Source organism: Pleurodeles waltl, chromosome 4_2, assembly GCF_031143425.1.
Source record: "Pleurodeles waltl isolate 20211129_DDA chromosome 4_2, aPleWal1.hap1.20221129, whole genome shotgun sequence".
Taxonomy (NCBI): Eukaryota; Metazoa; Chordata; class Amphibia; order Caudata; family Salamandridae; genus Pleurodeles; species Pleurodeles waltl.
This window is the reverse complement of record NC_090443.1, coordinates 979,107,901-979,123,746: the sequence shown is the minus strand read 5'-3', so window position 1 is coordinate 979,123,746 and position 15,846 is coordinate 979,107,901. Positions and strand designations below refer to the sequence as shown.

Here is a 15,846-nt window from a genome sequence, read left to right as displayed (position 1 = left end):
ACTGCAGGCAACCGCCCTAGGTGCTGTGCCATGTAGTAAATTTTTGTTTTTGTCTATTTTTATTTGCGCTTATCACGTGCATCACTTTGTCATATTATAATAACCTCTATCCGGTTCTTCACATTAAGCAAAAAAGTGACCATAACAAAAGCCTCTGCCATAGTCCTACCTTAGCCCCTCAAGGGTACCACATCAGGTGTGGAGGAAGCAGCTGCAAGTTCATCACTGTGAGGGTGGATGGCATATCAATAGTTGCTGAAATTACAGTGCTGAAATTGTGTAACCTGTAGTCAATAATGCACAGCTCAATGAGGAACATTTAAGAATATTTTTAGTTAAACATGAACATATCCATAGTGAACTCTCCCCCACCCTCCCCTAAGTCTTCCAAGGACATCAGTTCAATTCAATAGTACATTTGTCTTATTGCATACAATTTTCAATTGACAAGAACATATTTCGGGTTGTGGGCATCAAGAACATATTTGGGGTTGTGGGCGTTACAACACATCCATTCCCTGCACCTGGTATCAGCTATGATGGATTACCGCCTTCAATCAGGTATTTTGGGGGCTACCTTCAGTCATGTTTTGACTATTCCCCTCTTCCTGGAGCCCTCTCCAGTGTACTCGATTAAAGCCTGCATGATAGCCCCGTATGCCAGCAGGGTGTCTGCTGCCTTGTTGCCTTTCCTATTCCATCTCTCATGTGCCTCCTATGCACCTGTCCATTCAGTCAAGTCCTTCCTCCAGCCCTGAACCGTAGGGAGCTGGGGGCTAAGCCAGTGTATGGCAATGCGCAGCACCACCAGATTAGGTGTATAAAGTCAGCCTCAATCATATCACACCAGGAACAATGAGGGTCCCTGTCAGGGTAGATAGTGTGGAGATGTTTAGGAGAAAGATAGGTTATATGCAATATGTTAAACTGGATTTGTTTGAAATGTGCGCATGTAGATACTCTACAAACCCCAGTATGGATCTTGCCCCAGTCCTTAGGTGTAATACGGTCATCACAGAAGTCTTGCCATACCTCCTCAACCCACAGCAACAGCGTCAGTCTATCAAATTGAAGGGCCCTGTAAAGGTGTGTTATAAATCGGTGGCCACCAACCATGTCCAGTAGAGTTACCTTTATAAGAGTGGGTTCTTGTGCATCTGGAAACTAGGGCCACAACTGCCGGGCAGTGACAGCAATTTGGCATACTGAAGGAATTGGCCTACACCCAGTCCAAATGTGTCAGTCGCTTCCTGTATGGTTATGAAGCACCCCCATAGGTACAAGTTAGACAGTGTCAAGTAGACCTCCTCTTGCCAGCGGTCTACTACCATATATGTCGCTATTTGGGCAAATTGATTTAAGATCCCAACGTCGAGGTCCAGCGCGTAAGAAGCATGGGCTATAACCTGGCGAGTAATCCTCTCCCATATGCCCCTTATTGGACATATCAGGAATGGGAACGAATCAGGAACATTACGACACCACAATAGCAACCTACCTAGTTGATATCCTTCATGTGTACCCTCAAACAGAGATCTCTCCCAGTAAGGTTCCCCGTCTAACCAGTGAATTGCATGCTGAAGGTGGGCAGCAAAATATTATAGCTCTAGCTCAGGAACCTTCATACCCGCTTGCTCCATTCTCTCTACAACACTGCAATTCTCACCATACGTCTGCTGTTTGCCCAAAGAAAATTGATCAACAGTGAGTCTATTTCCAGAAACACCCTTTGGGGAATCACATACATCCCGCCCTGCAGGGTGTAGAGACACCTGGGGGTGACCACCATTTTAATTAGAGCTATCTTCCACCATCAGGAATAGTTTAAGGGTGTTCCAGAATTGGATCGAAGGGTGCAGGTTAAAAATCACTCTGCCAAAATCCAAATCCAAGAACTGCCGCTCAGTTTGGGCGACATAGGTAGCCAAGTATTTGACTGCATCAAGTGTCCAGGGCAGAGACAATGCAGTTAGCTGGTGGGCCGTCAGGCCTTGTAAGCAGTGACTTAGTACTATTAAGGCTCAGCCCAGAGTATTCCCAGAGCTCCTGCATGACGTTGAGCAACAGTGCTACAGTGATATCTTGTTGCCGAAGATAGATCATTGCATCATCAACATATAACAATACAATATGCCTGGTTTTCCCTATGTGTACACCCCACCCGTGCAGGGCCTATCACAAACGACAGGCCAGCGGCTCCATCACTAGAGTAAAGATGAATGGAGACATGAGGCAGCCCTTCCGGGTGTCACGTTGTAGTTCAACAGATGTCCGACACATATTAACCTGTATTCTAGCCCTGGAGAATTGATAGAGTAGCCAGACCCAGCAGATACATTTACGACCCAGTCCCATCCCATCTAAGACCTACCATATGTAATCCCAATGGACTGACTCAAACACCTGTTCTATGTCCAAGAATGTCAGTGCGTAAGGGTCTTCCTGCAACTCAGGTGCTTGTAGGACGTGGGTAACATGCCACAAGCTGCACAGCATGTTTGTCCACTGGAGAAATCCTGATTGATCTGCATGTATGAGGCAGTGAAGGTATGGGAGCAGTCTCTGCGCCATGATTTGACTGAGGATCTTCTGGTCCACGTTTAACATAGAGAGCGGTCTATATGAAGACATCTCCGGAGGATCTCTGCCTGGCTTAGGAATCATAACTCTGAGGGCTTCCTTCGTGGAAGCAGGGAGGCATCCAGTTGTCAGGGCCTCATCATATACTGATAATTTGTTGGCTAAGGAAGCTGAAAAAGATTTATAAAATTCAGCAGTGAGACGGTCGTTGACAGGGGTTTTAGCAGTTTTCTGAGCAGTTATCTCTTCTAGGAGTATCTACTTGGATATGGGGGCCCCTAAGGTCTCACCATCTTGTTGTGATAATCGCTCTAGGGGCAGGGCTGCCAAATATGCATAGGAGGGTCTCTGGCCCAGTAGTAGAAGCCTCAGTATAAACTTGTTGCAGATGAACAACCAGTCCCTGCTGATACCGCACTGCTAAAATAGGCATACTTTCGGACTGAATTAGTCGGGCCAGCATGCACCTGCCTTATCGCCCTCTATGTACCATAGTCCCTGATTAGCACTCCTTGTGTGTTTTTCGAGTTGGTCACATATCTAGTTAAGTTTATGCCTATGTCTATCCCAGGAGCCCACCTGACCTAGATCAGTCGTTAGAGCTTCTTCAGTCTCCACCAGCTTTTTTCACTCCTGTTTACGTCCTGTGTCAGCATTCCGCGAATACCGACCGTTGTGGACAGGCACACCCCACGAACCCCCACTTTCACTGCATCCCATTCTGCCACTTTACTAAGCACAGTATTCCAATTATGTTCAAAGTATTGAGTTAATGCCTCAGAAAGTGTATGTCTAAATGCTTGGTCAGACAATGCTTCAGTGTTAAGATGCCAAATCGGTATTTTGGGCCGCTATCGGTCTAAGGAATATGTAAGTAGGGAAGGTGAATGGTCTGATATGTATTATGCCAGATATTGTGTGTCTAATACTCCCATGGGTTGCAGTGGTGTGCACAAAAAATAATCCAAGCAGCTGTGAGTTGCTGCTGCTGGTATATAACAGGAGTAAGCAAGCACATATGGGTGGGGCGCTTGTCAAATATCTACAAGCGACTAGGCAACAGCGGATTGTAGCGCTGTCGTCATGCAGGGTTTGGTGTCAGTGCTTGGGGGGAGCTGTCTAACTGTCTGTCGAGCACACAGTTGAAGTCGCCCACTCTGAGCACCTCCGTAGAGGAGTGAATTTGTGCAGCTGCTAGCATCCTACTGAAGAACTCAACATCGTCAGTATTTGGAGCGTATACATTAATGCGGCAGAGTTTTTGTGCGTCAAGGGTACCCTTGAGAATCACATATCTGCCCTCTTTGTCCGCGATAGTGCCCGAATGTTCAAAGGGGACCCCAGGGGCCAACCAGATGAGCGCTCCACATGACTACCCAGAGTACGATGTAGCATAGATAGGGCCACGCCACCTCTTTCGGAGGTGCCCAATGCAATCACCCCAAATATGTGTTTCTTGCAAAAAGGCTGCAGCAACACCATAGCAGTGCAAATAAGTGTATACTCTGTAGCATTTCACAGGAATATTTAAGTCCCGGTCATTCCAGGTCAGGAACTTATATTGGGTACCCATTGTTCAGGTAAATAATCATGTATGCAAGCTTGAATGAAAGCAAGTGTACATCTTTCATCAGGTGTGATTAAATAAGAGTGTGTGTATATCTGGAAGCTTTTCCCACCCACATATCCCAGTGAACATCAGCTAACAAAAAATAACATTGCATTGTAACAGGAAAGACATGTATTTCCATTCCTCAATCCCACCCACAGGCAGTACCTGCTAACCCACCTGGAATAACCAGCTACCAAGAAGAAGCAAATCCCCCCCCTCCCCACCCCCCCAGTCGCCCTTCCAACCCTCTTAAGAAGCAACTAAAACAGTAACGGTCCTACAATCAGCGTAGTTACAGTTCGGGAGCTGGGCCCGGTGTAGATCCCAAACTCCCTGTGACAGAGGGAGTAAGTATCCAGGGATGTCTTTTAGTGCTTCTATTCTGTCTATAAAGTGCTCTACACTATGTATATTTGAAAAGCCGGCCTTTATTTCTATCCAATACAGAGTTCTAAAATATTCCTTAGAGCATGCTGTGACGGTGTATTGGTATTATGTCTCTTGTTTCCTTCCCCGTGTGACAGTTTCTTTGTTCAATTCCATAGGACGTCAGGAATTCTTGTGCCTGAAACAGCCATTACCACGTTGCTGGCTTTTCTACTCTTCCCTGTTCCTCGCAGCTGCTTCCCGGCTCTGCTGCTCCTGGGTCTCCGTTCTCCATCTCTTCACGTTTCTCCTTTTCTGGTCGTTCTGCCTCCTGCTCTCTTCCGACCTCCTGCTTGCGTCTCTCCTTCTCCGGTCGTCCATCTTCCTGCTTTTGACTCCCCTTCTTCGCGACACTCTCTCCCCTCCCTTCCAGCTTTTCTCTGATCGAGGGAATCCTGGCTGACATAAGCACGTTCCTTTGTGCTTGCAGCCAACATGTTCTTGGGAGTCCCCCTGGGGGACTCACACAGCGGCCCGCTCTGCATTGTTCCCCGAGCCCTGTCACACTCCCACCAAAGAAGGGCTCCGTAATCCCACCAAACCTTCAACCCCTGCAGGTCTGGAATACAGCCCAATGCTAAATGCATCTAGCCAACTGGAAAGAATAACAGAGTCCACCATCCAGCAAGTAGGCACAGAGGCCTGGGCAGTTCCACTCAGAGAGCCTTAATGAAACAACACTGCACTCATAAGCTTGAAAGATCCCACCAAAATGACAAAGTTTGTATACCAACACTAGAGATGTTCTGCTCATTTTGTCTCAGGCTCGCTGTTCTGGGTGTCTTACACCAGAGATAAAGGAGTATAGGAGTTTTGAGTGAGCAAAGGGGCTGCTTCAGCTTGTAGCGTGCCATCCGGGCACACTAGGATGCGGTCCATCGTTACAGTCGCCCTCGGATCAGGTCTGTCATCCACAGTATTCGGGCTGCCTGTTTGTGTCACAACCTACGTGCTGCTTTACCCTGGAGACCGCAGAGCGATTGGCGTGGATCCTGTTCTTCAATGTTCGGCCTTGGCCCAAGTAGGGGCGACTCTTTCTGGTAGCCACGGTGCTGCAGGAAATGGGTACGCAAGAGCAGGCTGTGTCCCTCAGAAGCAGTGCCAGAGGGAAAAAAACCCTGAAAGGGGAAAAATACCCTCCAAAAGATAGGTTCCTGCAACAGGAACAAAAAGAAGAGGTAACAGCAGGAGCAAATACAGGAAAATACACTGGAACTGACGAGAACCAGCACAGGAATACAAGGAAGCAGGAGCGAAGACACCATCCAAACAGAAAGTGTTGCAGCGCAAAGAGAGAAAGAATCACAGCCCTTAAATACCAACAAACAGGAAACGACCAACAGGAAGTAAAAGGACACCATCTTAGATAGGGAAAAGCACATAGAACTGAATGGACTAGGAACCATAGAGAGTAGGGAACAAGGAATTCTGGGAAGAGAAGGGTAATATTGTAAGGGGAAAAAAACATAAAGGAGGGCACAACCAGATGTCCAGGGAAAGGAAGAAATGAAAAAAGAAAAGAACATGTGAGTGGGGGGGTCAGACCTGCCTAGACACGCGGTGTGCTAAAAAAGAACGAGGCCCCATGCCCAATTGGGGGCCTAGTAAGGTACAGAGCAGGCTGGGGCCGCGGCGCGTCTTAGGACTGTGTGCTGCGGCCTGAGCCGAATGTTCGGCTCGTGCTGCGCGCAGCGGCGCAACAGTTTGACCTTCGTGGACCCTGCGTCTCTGTTCCTGCCATGTCATTGGTTCTCCATTGTTGCCCAGAACCACAGACTCCATCCATGCAAAGATCTCCTGGGGACTTTTGTAGAAGTAAACGTTTTCCTCATACTGTATCTGGAGTTTAGCCGGGAAGAGAAGGCTATATTGGACGCCATGTTTTTAGAGTGTGCTCCTAACCTCCAAGAAACTTTTCCGGAGATCCTGGACTTTCTTTGTGTAGTCCGGGAAGATCTGTATTGGCTTATCTTCGTAGCGGGGTGGGATGCATGCGCTCTCACATGTTGCAGAATAGCGTCTCTATCCCTGTAATTAAAAAAGCACATAATGAACGCTCGAGGGGGAGCCTCAGGTTGTGGTGGAGGTGTCAGTGCCCTATGGGCCCACTTGAAAGAGAAGAATTTCGATAACCTCTTTGGCTGAAGCACTGAGGTTATACTGTCCTCCGAGAACCAGTCGGCCATTGGGCCCTCCACTCTCTCAGGGAAGCCACGGAAGTGTAGCTTATTTCGTCTTGAGCGCCCTTTGGCATCTTCAAGTCAACATTCAATTTGCGTTGCAGTTCATTTTAATTCCACAACCCTGGCCTGCAGCTCTGTAACTGACTGTTACAATTGGATGACCTCCCCCTCTGTTGATGTGACCCTCTCAGACACTTTGCTGTAGTCCAATTTTAAATAGCTGATGTTCATAGCAATGGAATCTATTTTTGCCTCAAGCACCAAGTGTGTCCCTGTACGGCCGCAAAGATTTCGACTGCGCCCTGATGCATATCTGGTCCAGTCCTCTCCATCTGGACCCCAGACCTGCTTCTGGGGGGGGGGCCTAGCCAGGGACAGTGTATTGCACAATTTTGTTAGATTATCCCCCTTTCGGTGCTTTGGCCTAGTGTTTTTGAAGGTATAGTGGCTTAGTGCACAGTGATGTTAAAGGACAGGCTGTTCTTGTAGCGAGGAGCGTGGGTCTCTTGACTGCTCAGTGGTCCCTCAGTAAGCTCCTCATAAGAACAAACCTAGTGCGGTGCTGTTCGACAATTGCAGGCTGGGGGTGTCTAGCAGTTCACTAGTGTCCCGATGTGTTTTAGGTCTGCTAGGGCCATGCACCACTTCTCAAGTCCCAGCCAAGCTCAGGGGTTACCAATCCCAGCTGCCTTTAATGTTGTTTAAAGAACATTAGCCTAAGCCATTCTGGCAGGCCATCGGCTGGGAGTGTGTTTCGTTAGCTGCCCATGGTGTATGAGGGGACTTACTGCATGCAGAATCTGAGGCCAGTATCAGTCTTCACACAACATCCCCTCAGGTGGCAGCCGGCAGCCTCGACAGGGTCATGGCCGTGCGGGTGTAGCCATTTTGGGTTGCAGGGGCCGCCCGACTCAACAGCTGCTCTCCTCCTGCGCTCCACTCTGGAACCACCCAGAGGGCATGACGGGGGCAAAAAAGTTAAGCCCCCAGTCCAGAAGGCCCTGAAGGAGTCATCAGACAATCAACAGCCCCAAGCAATTTTACGCCTGTTGGGGGATTGGCAAGCATTGCAGCACCACAGGATTAAACAGGATTACTTTATCCGCAGGAGGAGTAGTGGTTGGGCTCTTCTAGCCGGCCTACTTTCTTGATCACACTCCCTGTAGTAAAGGTTACTGTGCTTTGGATAAGTCATTATTCTCCCTGCTCCTTCATGGAATAAAGGAGCTGAGTAGGTACCTGCAGTCGGGTGAGTGCTTGTGCCGGCTGTTTTGTAAGTTCAGATTTTAGGTGCTGATCATGGGATCATCCGTTTCGGGATCTCTTTAGAGTTACTGGAATGAATGATCACCACATGTACCTGGCCATGCCCACATTTCTTTATGAAGATGCTGCAGCCAAATTCCTTCTGCATGTGCTGCTAAATGTACCTGGTAAAGCCAACCTGAAAAATTAGCACATGCTATGTAAGTCCTCACGATGAGCACAGTAAACCACGGTGACAGATGCAGTCCATTAGATGACATCTTATGGATCCCAGTGATTCCACAGTATTATGTTTGATGTCTCTGATATCAGTGAAGCATTGTCTTTTAGTTTCAGTTTAATGTTTTTTGAGGATCTTTGGCAGTTAGTTGAAATTTCTACCTCCAAGACTTTGGGGCCTGTTAGCAAAAGTGAATGTTCGATGGCATCTGTCGCTGTAGATACGCATGTTTTGCAATAGCTCGCCATCTGGTGTTGGGCCGGAGTGTTACAAGTTGTTTTTCTTCGAAGAAGTCTTTCGAGTCACGGACCGAGTGACTCCTCCTTTTGTCTCCATTGCGCATGGGCGTCGACTCCATCTTCGATTGTTTTTTTTCCGCCATCGGGTTCGGACGTGTTCCTGTCGCTCCGAGTTTCGGAACGGAAAGATAGCTAATTTCGGAAGATTTTCGTCGGTATTGTTGCGTTCGGGATCGGCGTAGTTAGATTCAACACCGCATCGAAGATCGAAGAGCTCCGGTGCCCTTCGGGGTAGTTTTTCGATCCCCCGTCGGGGCCTGGTCGGCCCGACCGCGTGCTGAAGAACGCCGATGGAACGGACCCCTTTCCGTTTCTGCCCCAAATGCCACAATAAATACCCCTATACAGACCAACACTTGGTCTGTAACCTGTGCCTGTCACCTGAGCACAGTGAAGACACCTGTGAGGCCTGTCGTGCGTTCCGGTCCCGAAAAACACTCCGAGACCGTCGAGCCAGAAGACTTCAGATGGCGTCCGCGCCGACAGCCCACCGAGAGTTCGAGGAACAAGAAGAGGAAGGTGCCTTCTCGATCCAAGACTCAGATTCCGAAGGATTCGACGATACACAAACCGTGAGTAAGACGTCGAAAACCACACAGAGGAAGATTTACAAGGCCCAGGGGACGCCACTGCCATCAGGCCATGGCTCCACCCATAAATTCGGTGACCGACCGTCGGCACCGAAAAAGGCCCAAACAGTGCCGAGATCGTCCGACTCCGGTCGAGACACCGGCACGCAGCCTTCTCGGGACCGAGAAAGTGCTGGAGACAAGCCTCGACACCGAGATGCCGGTGTGGACACGGCTCGACGCCGAGACAGCGGCACCGAAGAAGATCGACGCCGAGAGGTTTCGGCCCCGAAAAAGAAAAAAGTCACCTCGGAGCCGAAAAAACACGCAGACAGGGTTTCGGTGCCGAAACAAACTGCAAGCGACCCAGCTTCAGGCTCTTATACAGAAGAGCACTCGCTAACCTCCCAAATGCAAAAGCATAGGTTTGAGGAAGAGCTACAATCAACTGATGTGGACCATACGCAAAAGCGTATTTTCATACAGCAGGGGACAGGAAAAATAAGCACCCTTCCCCCCATTAGAAGAAAGAGAAGGTTGGAGTTCCAAACTGAACAGACACCACAACCAAAAGTGGTGAAAAGAGTTACCCCACCACCCTCTCCTCCGCCCGTGATTAACGTCTCACCAGCACAAACTCCATCACACTCCCCAGCTCACACCACCATAAGCCAGGGTGACCAAGATCAAGACGCATGGGACCTATACGACGCCCCAGTGTCGGATAACAGTCCGGAGGCATACCCTACGAAGCCATCTCCACCAGAGGACAGCACCGAGTATTCTCAAGTGGTGGCTAGAGCAGCACAATTTCACAACGTAAGCCTCCACTTAGAACAGGTCGAGGATGATTTTTTATTCAACACACTCTCCTCCACCCACAGCTCATACCAAAGCCTGCCTATGCTCCCTGGTATGCTCCGGCACGCAAAAGAAATCTTTAAGGAGCCGGTCAAAAGTAGGGCAATCACACCAAGGGTGGAAAAAAAGTATAAGGCGCCTCCTACAGACCTGGTTTTCATCACTACACAGCTGCCACCAGACTCTGTTGTTGTAGGAGCAGCTAGGAAAAGGGCCAACTCCCACACATCTGGAGATGCACCACCCCCAGATAAAGAAAGCCGCAAGTTCGATGCAGCTGGTAAGAGAGTCGCAGCACAAGCTGCAAACCAGTGGCGCATCGCGAACTCCCAGGCACTACTTGCGCGCTATGACAGAGCCCACTGGGACGAGATGCAACATCTCATTGAACATCTGCCCAAGGACTTACAAAATAGGGCAAAACAAGTGGTTGAGGAGGGACAGACCATTTCCAACAACCAGATCCGCTCCTCCATGGACGCTGCAGATACAGCTGCACGGACAATTAATACATCTGTAACTATCAGACGGCATGCATGGCTCCGAACGTCTGGATTTAAACCAGAGATTCAACAAGCAGTCCTCAATATGCCTTTTAACGAAAAAGAACTGTTCGGTCCAGAAGTGGACACAGCGATTGAGAAACTCAAAAAAGATACGGACACTGCCAAAGCCATGGGCGCACTCTACTCCCCGCAGAGCAGAGGGAATTACAGCACATTCCGTAAAACACCCTTTCGAGGGGGGTTTCGGGGTCAGAGCACACAAGCCAGCACCTCACAAGCAACACCGTCCAGTTACCAGGGACAGTATAGAGGAGGTTTTCGGGGACAATATAGAGGAGGGCAATTCCCTAGGAATAGAGGAAGATTTCAGAGCCCCAAAACCCCTACTACTAAACAGTGACTCACATGTCACTTACCCCCTCCACACAACACCAGTGGGGGGAAGAATAAGTCATTATTACAAAGCATGGGAGGAAATCACTACAGACACTTGGGTTCTAGCAATTATCCAACATGGTTATTGCATAGAATTTCTACAATTCCCTCCAAACATACCACCAAAAGCACAAAATTTGACAACACACCATTCCAATCTCCTGGAGATAGAAGTGCAGGCACTATTGCAAAAGAATGCAATCAAATTAGTGCCAAACACACAAATAAACACAGGAGTTTACTCACTGTACTTTCTGATACCAAAGAAGGACAAAACGCTGAGACCAATCCTAGACCTCAGGGTAGTGAACACTTTCATCAAATCAGACCACTTTCACATGGTCACACTACAAGAAGTATTGCCATTGCTAAAACTACACGACTACATGGCAACTTTAGACCTCAAGGATGCTTATTTCCATATACCAATACACCCATCGCACAGGAAATACCTAAGGTTTGTATTCAAGGGAATACATTACCAATTCAAGGTACTGCCTTTCGGATTAACAACCGCACCAAGAGTCTTTACCAAATGTCTAGCGGTAGTCGCTGCACACATAAGAAGGCAGCAAATACATATGTTCCCATATCTAGACGACTGGCTAATCAAGGCCCATTCGTTAATAGAGTGCTCAAATCACACAAATCATATCATACAAACCCTCTTCAAACTAGGGTTCACCGTCAATTTCACAAAATCCAAAATTCTGCCGCGCAAGGTACAACAATACCTGGGAGCCATAATAGACACATCAAGAGGAGTAGCCACTCCAAGTCCACAAAGAATTCAAAATTTCAACACCATCATACAACGCATGTATCCAACACAAAGAATACAAGCAAAGATGATATTACAACTCCTAGGCATGATGTCTTCATGCATAGCCATTGTCCCAAACGCAAGACTGCACATGAGGCCCTTACAACAGTGCCTAGCATCACAATGGTCACAAGCACAGGGTCACCTTCTAGATCTGGTGTTAATAGACCGCCAAACTTACCTCTCGCTTCTGTGGTGGAACAACATAAATTTAAACAAAGGGCGGCCTTTCCAAGACCCAGTGCCACAATACGTAATAACAACAGATGCTTCCATGTCAGGGTGGGGAGCACACCTCGATCAACACAGCATACAAGGACAATGGAACGTTCATCAAACAAAACTGCATATAAATCACCTAGAACTTCTAGCAGTTTTTCAAGCACTAAAAGCTTTCCAACCAATAATAGTTCACAAATACATTCTCGTCAAAACAGACAACATGACAACAATGTATTATCTAAACAAGCAAGGGGGGACGCACTCCACGCAGTTAAGCCTGCTAGCACAAAAGATTTGGCGTTGGGCAATTCACAACCAAATTCGCCTAATAGCACAATTTATACCAGGGATCCAAAATCAACTCGCAGACAATCTCTCTCGAGATCACCAACAGGTCCACGAATGGGAAATTCACCCCCAAATTCTGAACACTTATTTCAAACTCTGGGGAACACCTCAGATAGACTTGTTTGCGACAAAGGAGAACGCAAAATGCCAAAACTTCGCATCCAGATACCCACACAAACAGTCCCAAGGCAATGCCCTATGGATGAACTGGTCAGGGATATTTGCTTACGCTTTTCCTCCTCTCCCTCTCCTTCCTTACCTGGTAAACAAACTCAGTCAAAACAAACTCAAACTCATATTAATAGCACCAACTTGGGCAAGGCAACCCTGGTACACAACGCTGCTAGACCTATCAGTAGTACCCTGCATCAAATTGCCCAACAGGCCAGATCTGTTGACACAGCACAACCAAAAGATCAGACACCCAGATCCAGCATCGCTGAATCTAGCAATCTGGCTCCTGAAATCCTAGAATTCGGGCACTTACAACTTACCCAAGAATGTATGGAAGTCATAAAACAAGCCAGAAGGCCATCCACCAGGCACTGCTATGCAAGTAAATGGAAGAGGTTTGTTTGCTACTGCCATATTAATCAAATACAACCATTACACACAACTCCAGAACATGTAGTGGGTTACTTGCTTCACTTACAAAAATCTAACCTGGCTTTCTCTTCCATTAAAATACACCTTGCAGCAATATCTGAATACCTGCAGACTACCTATTCAACTTCCCTATATAAGATACCAGTCATTAAAGCATTCATGGAGGGCCTTAGGAGAATTATACCACCAAGAACACCACCTGTTCCTTCATGGAACCTAAATGTTGTCCTAACTAGACTTATGGGTCCACCTTTTGAACCCATGCACTCCTGCGAAATACAGTTCCTAACCTGGAAGGTGGCATTTCTCATCGCCATTACTTCCCTAAGAAGAGTAAGCGAGATTCAGGCGTTTACAATACAGGAACCTTTTATACAACTACACAAGAATAAGGTCGTCCTAAGGACCAATCCTAAATTTTTGCCAAAGGTTATTTCACCGTTCCATCTAAATCAAACAGTGGAACTTCCAGTGTTCTTTCCACAGCCAGATACCGTAGCTGAAAGGGCACTACATACATTAGATGTCAAAAGAGCATTGATGTATTACATTGACAGAACAAAAAACATCAGAAAGACTAAACAACTATTTATTGCATTTCAAAAACCTCATGCAGGGAACCCAATATCAAAACAAGGTATAGCCAGATGGATAGTTAAATGCATCCAAATCTGCTACCTTAAAGCTAAACGACAGCTGCCCATTACACCAAGGGCACACTCAACCAGAAAGAAAGGTGCTACCATTGCCTTTCTAGGAAACATCCCAATGCAAGAAATATGTAAGGCAGCCACATGGTCTACGCCTCACACATTCACCAAGCACTACTGTGTAGACGTGTTATCCGCACAACAAGCCACAGTAGGTCAAGCCGTATTAAGAACATTATTTCAGACTACTTCCACTCCTACAGGCTGATCCACCGCTTTTGGGGAGATAACTGCTTACTAGTCTATGCAAAACATGCGTATCTACAGCGACAGATGCCATCGAACTGAAAATGTCACTTACCCAGTGTACATCTGTTCGTGGCATCAGTCGCAGTAGATTCGCATGTGCCCACCCGCCTCCCCGGGAGCCTGTAGCAGTTTGGAAGTTACCTTCAACTATTTATATATGTATCATCTCAACCTTAAATAGGTGCATACTTAGTCACTCCATTGCATGGGCACTATTACTACAATTCAACTCCTACCTCACCCTCTGCGGGGAAAAACAATCGAAGATGGAGTCGACGCCCATGCGCAATGGAGACAAAAGGAGGAGTCACTCGGTCCCGTGACTCGAAAGACTTCTTCGAAGAAAAACAACTTGTAACATTCCGGCCCAACACCAGATGGCGAGCTATTGCAAAACATGCGAATCTACTGCGACTGATGCCACGAACAGATGTACACTGGGTAAGTGACATTTTCATTATACATACTGTAGGAAAGTACCATCTTGCCTGGCATGTTACCCCCATTTTTACTTGTATGTCAGTTTGTTTTTGCCTGTCTCACTGGGATCCTGCTAGCCAGGACCCCAGTGCTCATAGTTTGTGGCCTGAATGTGTGTCCCTGTGTAGTGACTAACTGTGTCACTGAGGCTCTGCTAATCAGAACCTCAGTGCTTATGCTCTCTCTGCCTTTAAAATTGTCACTACAGGCTGGTGACCATTTTTACCAATTCTAATTGGCATACTGGAACACCCTTATAATTCCCTAGTATATGGTACCTAGGTACCCAGGGTATTGGGGCTCTAGGAGATCTCTTTGGGCTGCAGCATTTCTTTTGCCACCCATAGGGAGCTTAGACAATTCTTACACAGGACTGCCACTGCAGCCTGAGTGAAATAACGTCCACGTTATTTCACAGCCATTTTACATTGCACTTAAGTAACTTATAAATCACCTATATGTCTAACTCTCCCTTGGTGAAGGTAGGTGCAAAGTTACTAAGTGTGAGGGCACCCTGGCACTAGCCAAGGCGCCCACACATAGTTCAGGGCCATTTCCCCGGACTTTGCGAGTGCAGGGACACAATTAAACGCGTGCACTACATATAGGTCAATATCTATATGTAGCTTCACAATGGTAACTCCGAATATGGCCATGTAACATGTCTAAGATCATGGAATTGTCCCCACATGCCAAATCTGGTATTGGGGTGCCAATCCCATGCATCCCCGGGGCTCCACCATGGACCCCGGGTACTGTCAAACCAGCTCGCTGGGGTTTTCTTTGCAGCTACCACTGCTGCCAACCCACAGACAGGCTTCTGCCCTCCTGGGTAGCCCAGTCCCAGGAAGGCAGAACAAAGAATTTCCTCTGAGAGAGGGTGTCACACTCTCTCCCTTTGGAAATAGGTGTTAAGGGCTGGGGAGGAGTAGCCTCTTCCAGCTTCTGGAAATGCTTTGAAGGGCACAGATGGTGCCCTCCTTGCATAAGCCAGTCTACACCGGTTCAGGGAACCCCCAGACCCTGCTCTGGCGCGAAATGACAAAGGAAAGGGGAGTGACCACTCCCCTGTCCATCACCACCCCAGGGGTGGTGCCCAGAGATCCTCCAGTGTGTCCCAGACCTCTGCCATCTTGAATCCAGAGGTGTGCTGGCACAATGGAGGCCTCTGAGTGGCCAGTGCCAGCAGGTGACGTCAGAGACCCCTTCTGATAGGTGCTTACCTCACTAGGTGGACAATCTTCCCCTGAGGGCTATTTAGAGTCTCTCCTGTGGGCTTTTCCTCTGATAACGATTTGCAAGAATTCACCAGAGTTCCTCTGCATTTCCCTCTTCGACTTCTGCCAAGGATCGACCGCTGACTGGTCCAGGACGCCTGCAAAACTGCAACAAAGTAGCAAGAAGACTACCAGCGACATAGTAGTGCTTAATCCTGCTTTCTTGACTGTTTC

At 47.7% G+C, this 15,846-nt stretch overlaps 1 protein-coding gene across 3 annotated transcripts in view; it reads left to right on the top strand.

Moving 5' to 3' along the window:
• Positions 1–15,846, top strand: part of LOC138293556 (E3 ubiquitin-protein ligase HECTD3-like) — a 393,674-nt gene that overhangs the window by 120,741 nt on the left and 257,087 nt on the right. The gene's annotated exons all lie outside the window — the stretch shown is intronic.